A 6671-nucleotide genomic window follows, 5' to 3' on the forward strand; every position below is an offset into this window, starting at 1 on the left:
CCTTTTGTGAGGCTAATAGCAGGCTCCAGGAGGGCTCATGCCAAGGAGTACGTCCCAGAACTTCTGCTGCCTGTGTCCTTGTGAGCCACAGCTGCCCCCCGTCTCTGCAGGAGACCCTCCAACACTAGCAGGTCGGTCTGGTTCAGTCTCCTAAGGGGTCCCTGCTCCCTCCCCCTGGGTCCTGATGAACACGTTACTTTGTGTGTGCCCTCCACGAATGGAGTCTCTGTTTTCCCCAGTCCTGTCGAAGTCCTGTAATCAAATCCTGCTAGCCTTCAAAGTCTGATTCTCTGGGAATTCCTCCTCCCATTGCCAGATCCCAAGGTTGGGAAGCCTGCCGTGGGGCTCAGAACCTCCACTCCAGTGGCTGGACCTCTGTGGTATAATTGTTCTCCACTTTGTGAGTCATCCACCCAGCAGTTACGGGATTAGGTTTTATTGTGGTTGCACCCCTCCTACTATCTCATTGTGGTTCTCCTTTGTCTTTGGATGTGGAGTATTTTTTTGATCAGTTCCAGTGACTTCCTGTCGATTTTTCAGCAGTGAGTTGTTATTCCTGTGCTCTCACAGAGGGAGGGAGTGCCCGTCCTTCTACTCCACCATCTTGAACCAATATCCGGGTGCATATTTTTATAGACCCAGGTTTAATTTTTGTTTTGAATAAAACATGGACTCAAGTTTATTCTTTAAGAATAGGATGCAATATCAGAGCTGCATGGGAATTCTCTTCCATGTCTGTCATAATATCCCCACACAACTGCATTTCCTTAGCCAATGTTATTATAGGATTACTAAGGCTCTGTTATAAATCTGTGGCCAGTTGAATCATAATAGCTCAATTTACCAACTCAAGAAGTTGAAGGTGCAGTGTAGTCCAACTTTAAGCCGATTGACCAGACAAGTAGTTGAATAATGTCCTCTCAAGGTCCCTCTGCCTTTGGTCCCCACCCCAGCTTTGACAGGTGCCGACAGTAGAGAAAGAAGAGGCAAGGGGAATGGGAGGAGGAGTGAGAGCCAAGAGACTCTGAATCCTTCTGTAAATCTTGGCAGCCAATTGGAGTGAGGCAGGGGGATGATAATAGGGAGCATTTCTGATCTTTAAATCAGGCGGAGCTGGCAACACTGTGCAGCCAGCAGACATTAAGCCTCTAGTTAGGGCAACTGTGAGGAGGCTGAGCCAGCTGTCACCTCCTTAGCTCCAGCAAGCAACCTTAGTTTAACATATCTACCCCGGCCTTTGCAGCTTCTTGGCTGCATTAATGCCAGCTCTCTCCAAGAGGCTCCCTAGTGAGTAACCCCGATTCCTGTGCCTGGCTAGGAGAGGGCCTCAGCCCATCCAACTCAACCTCCAGTGGCTGATGTCTTTGCCAAGAGCCTGTAACCCTTGGCCAGCCCACTGGCTCAGAGAGCCTCATTCGCAATGCTTGTGCTAGGCCATCCCCCTTCTCTTCCTGGCCCAATTATAAAATAAAGCTCGACTTCCTAAGTTTAGGAATATTACAGGTAAACAGGGCCATGCCAGTCCCCAACACTCATTTTCCTCTACACTCCAATCTCTTCTTTCAACCTAGTCTAAACAGATTACAAAAACTCTCCTCCTACACTTTTCCCTATTGTCCCTCATTGGGAGATTATTATTTTTTAATCCTGAAGAAACAAAAGCACCAGCAGGACCATTGCTAGCCAGTATGGCCCTTTCATTCAAAGGCACCCCAGCAGCCCTTTCATCAAGACATTTTAACTCCATCTATAGGAGTTTTGTTGCAATAAATACATAAATGTCTAGCATGTTAAAGCTGCCCCTTTTGCCATGGTGCATTTTTGCAGTGCACACCCTTAGGTACTGGCTGAGGACACCAGATACCTACATGATGGACCTGAAACTCGCCTGAGTTTAATTTAAGACCTGGAAAGAAGGTGATGCATGGAAAGAAGGAATCTGATAGAAGTCATATGTAGGGATGGAGGTTTTCTCACCCTTCTGCTGTGTGCAGAAGGACAAACAACCAGATACTCAATGGGGCTGAATAATTGCACAAGTGCATTTAAGAGCTAAAAATGTAGGTGCCTCAGTGCTTCCTACCATCTCCCATCCCCATGCTCCCCTGGCCAGGTGGAGAGATGTGTGCACTTAGCGCCTGCCTGCCTCTTGGCTCCACATCTAGGGAATGCCCACCACAAAGGGTACCCAGAGTGGTGTTCTGAGGCAACTGGGGTTTTGGCCCTCGTCTGGAGCCTCTTTGTCTGACTGTTTTTTTTTGTTTTTTTTTTTTTTTTTGTCTGACTGTTTACCAAACCAAACACTGTGGTCCCAGAACACAGTGCAGAGGGACACTCCGTATTCCATGTGTGTTATTTGCTTCTCTCTGTGGGGGGCGGGAGGATAGGAGAAGAAGACTGAGGCTGCTTTTTCTTTAGTGCTCTCTCTCCCATTTAGAAAAGCCCTGCTCAAGATGCAGAATAGCCCTCTGCTTGTTCCTCTCCTGCAGAATTCCTGAGTGTGGACACTGTCCTGTTATGCCGTGGTGCAAATTATTTGTAAAGTTAAATTGCCTATGGATACATCAATATCAAGCAGAAACCAAAATGAAATAATGTTGGGAAAATTTCTGAGTCAAACAATACATATTTTAAAATACCTACAAATGGGGGCTTCACTGGTGGCACAGTGGTTAAGAATCCACCTGCCAATGCAGGGGACACGGGTTCAATTCCTGGGCCGGGAAGATCCCACATGCCGCGGAGCAACTAAGCCCATGCACCACAACTACTGAGCCTACACTCTAGAGCCCACGAGTCACAACTACTGAGCCTGCGTGCCACAACTACTGAAACCCACGGACCTGGAGCCCGTGCCAACAAGAGAAGCCACGACAATGAGAAGCCTGCACACCGCAACGAAGAGTAGCCCCCACTCACAACTAAAGAAAGCCTGTACACAGCAACAAAGACCCAACACAGCCAAAAATAAAAACAAATAAATAAATTATTAAAAAAATTAAAATATCTCATAAAAAAAACCCTACAAATGCAAGACATTGTAGGAAAAATATTTAAGTCACATCATTATCCATAGTTTTTGTCTCCTTTCTTCCCCATTTATTTATCTAGTCCTTACTTCATCTCACATATATTTTTATGAACTTCCTCAAAACCTTTCTGGAAAGAAAGAGATCTGTTATCAATAAAAAGAAGTATTAGTATCCTCCAGCCCAGGTGGGACTGCACCCCATAAAGTATTTTTTTAAATAAGAGACAATAACAGAGCTGTCGCAGGGTCCAGGGGGATAGTCACTTGCCCAGTGAGAAACATGTACATAATTGCTTTCAGTTCCCAGGAGCATAGTGTGGACGGGAGGAGGAAGAAAGCTGGGTGTGGATGCTCATGCAAAGTGGGTGGGGAGAGAGGAGAGAAAGAACTTTCTAGGGGCAGAAACTCTATGGAGAAAGTGAGAGGAGAGAAACCTCCTCATATGTTCATTGTGATTGAGGCAGACAGAGGGTGACAGATGAGTTCCATGAACCAGGAGAGGGAGGCACCTCCACCATGAGGAGGCCTGGGGGCGACTCGGGAAGGAAAGCAATGTCGGTGCTCAAACTCTCAATTAATGATACCAGGAGGGGCTGAAAAATAGTCATTGAATTGTGTAATTAGAGCTGTTTAAAAGCACCTAAGAACCTATGTATGCACTTGTTATTGGGTGCCCAATTATCCCTCTAATGTCCAGCTCAGGGTTCTCTCCAAAGCCATAGCCACTGGGCAAGGGCAGACCCTGGCATCTTGGCGTCTTGCAGTATGAGAACTTGACTCCCACCTACCACTTTAGGGTTCTTCCACGCTCATAACTACACCCCTTTGGATGTCAGAGCCAAGAAGCCTTTTCCCCTGGTTCAGGCAGGGAAGAGGGATGCTTTCAGGAATCCTCAAGGACAAACCAACCCAGATTGAGAAGAGCAGACATCCGAATGGTGGCACCTCCATGTGTTAGGTACAGAGATTTACATACATAGTTACAAAACTTCATCACAACCTTACAAAGGAAGTCAACTTACCCAGCTTTACAATGAGAAATCTGAGGTCCAGAGAGAGTAACATATCTCAGGTCACACAACTAGTAAGGGACAAAGCCAGGATTCAAACTCAGGTCTGCCTGACTTGGAATCCCACGTGCTTTGCACTACTTTCTGTAAACCATATAGCACGGCTCTATCTTGTAATCAGCAACCGAAGGTGTGCCTTTACAAAGATCAGGGAAGAGGGCAGGGAGGTAGGGTGGGGAGGAAGTTGTTCTGCAAGAAGTCTTAAGACTCAGTACACACCCTCCACCCCTGAGCAGCCCACTCAGGCCACTGAGGCAGAAGGCTATTTGGGTACCATGTGGAGGTGTTTTTAGGATGAGGTCTAGAGATAATGGTTGATGGCTGAGCTCATTGAGTTAATTAATGAATTAATGAAAGGCAAACAATGGGCAGAAGTTGGAAATACTGGATGATGCTAGAGTACATCCAAGTACAAACCTCAGTGTTAGACTTGGGACAAGTTATTTAAATTCTGTGAGCCTGTTTCCTCCTCTGCAAAAAGGGGATAATGGCATTCACCTCAGAGGATTTTAGTGATGGTTAAATGACTAATACGTACAAAGTGCTTAACCCCAAAGTGCAGTGTCCAGCACATAGAGTGAATGCCCAGACATTTGTGCAATTCCAATCAATCATTATCATTACTATCACTATTATTATTACCACGAGGGATGGTAGTCCATTTGCATAAGGAACTCATGGAAACACTAGTGTGATTCCTTTCATTCCTATACCAGGCCCTCTGACTACCCTCTTGTGATTCATTTTTCTCCTTCAGGGTAACCTGAGGAATTTATTTTCTCCTTATTTTAACAGAAAGAAAATGTTGAAGGGAGATTTGCCTGAACCTCAAAATTCTGGTCATAAACCTGGACCTATGGTCTCCCTCCCAGGCCCCAGACACACATACCCTGAGCTGCAGGGGACACTTGGAAGGAGGGAATCCCCCCTACATGGAGCCCTGTGGTCTGGCTGGTGTCCAGGGGGTGGAGCCAGAGAGTTGCTGGCCGCCTCCCTCATGAGGATTATCAGCTCGTCCAGGTGGGTGGGAGGCCCTGCTGACACCTGCACAGCTTTCTGTGTGTTTTATTGTTTTTTAAAATTCTGTGCTCATAGAAGTGAACCAGAGTTCACGTGATTTCTGCCATCATAGACCAAGCCACAAAAATGAAATTTAAGAAAAATGGGGAAGAAAGGGATTTCTCACTTGAATTTTAGATTCCTTTGCTATGGAGTGTTTGCCTCCTGACTTTTAAAGGCAGCAGAGTTTGTACTGGGATTCTCACCTGGAAAGGCGGACAATTCCAGGGAAACATTTCTATTTTTGTTTTCCTCCTCACTGGAGACAAGGGCAGGTTGGTTTCCAGAAAACAACTTGTGGACCCCGCTTCTCCCCCACACTCGCACCACACCCTGCAAGGCTTTGCTGGATTCCTACACCTGTGCAGAAGCCACGTCAAGTCTGAGAGAACATTCCACCCCAGGAGCCGATACTTAGCTCCAGAGTCTACTGTGTAGCAGCGTGTCTCTCGGTTTTTAGTTTAAGTGAGACTCGTTGATCCTTTTCTGGGGAAGTTACAGATCTTCCCCAGAATATCTCAGGGTGAGGGTAGGCGCTAGAGGAAACAGCACGAGGAAGACACAATGAGCTTGAGCAGGACTGCTGCTGGACAAAGACCTGGGAACCCACAGAAACGATGGCAAAGCTGCTGGCACCCAATCAAGAACAGAGACAGACAGAAGGCACAGCACAGGGGGCCAGTTGCCCGGCAGTACTTTGGCCCTGGTGCCTGAAGTGGGAGGAGAAAAAAAGAAGCACAGATATGCAGAGTGGGTTCTGAGTATCAAAGTGCTGGGTGCCTCCCCCAGCACCCTCCTCCTAAGCACCTCCCTTTTAATAGAGCCCAGCAGGGCTTTATCAGCCAGTGCCTTCTGCCCAGGAAGCCAGCTGCAGTGTGAGTACTCTCCTCACCTCTGTTCATTTCTAACTGTTCCTTGTCAGGGGGTTGTCTTCTTAGACCTCTCTAATTTTTGCTCTTTTTTGCATTTCTTTTTTTAATGGAGAAATATGTTCAGATGATTGAAACTGAGTAAAAGCAGCAAAGACAGAGTTCTGTATACTAGAAAGCCATTTACCTAAACCACGGGCTTCTTCCTGGACGCCTGCAAGCAGCGTCTTGGCTCATGCTTTCTACAGCAGGGTGGATCAGCACCGGAGTTCCATGTGGAAGAGGGTTTCAGCAAGGAGTCCACTTGAGGTGCTAAAGGGCTCTGAGCTCACCGAAGCTCTATAGGAGTTTCAGGCTGTGTTTTTGAAATAAGTAAAATTGGAGATGTATAAATACGACTCAAAAAAAAAAAAGTGGGTACTGGGAATGGCCCTTTCCAACTGTGGTTTTATGTCCTGTCGTGCTGGAGGGAGTGTGCTGGAACACCCATTGGGAGAACGAGTCAGTCCCACTACAGGCACGAATTTGGCAGCTTCTTTGCAGCTACCCTTTCTGATGTGGAATTCAGACCTCAAGGCTTCTAGGGGAGTGTGTTCTGAGGAGAAAAGTGTTTTAATCAGGAGACAGGATAGCTGACAGCAT

The sequence above is a fragment of the Mesoplodon bidens genome (genome assembly GCF_964165515.1).
Source record: "Mesoplodon bidens genome assembly, chromosome: 13".
NCBI lineage: Eukaryota > Metazoa > Chordata > Mammalia > Artiodactyla > Ziphiidae > Mesoplodon > Mesoplodon bidens.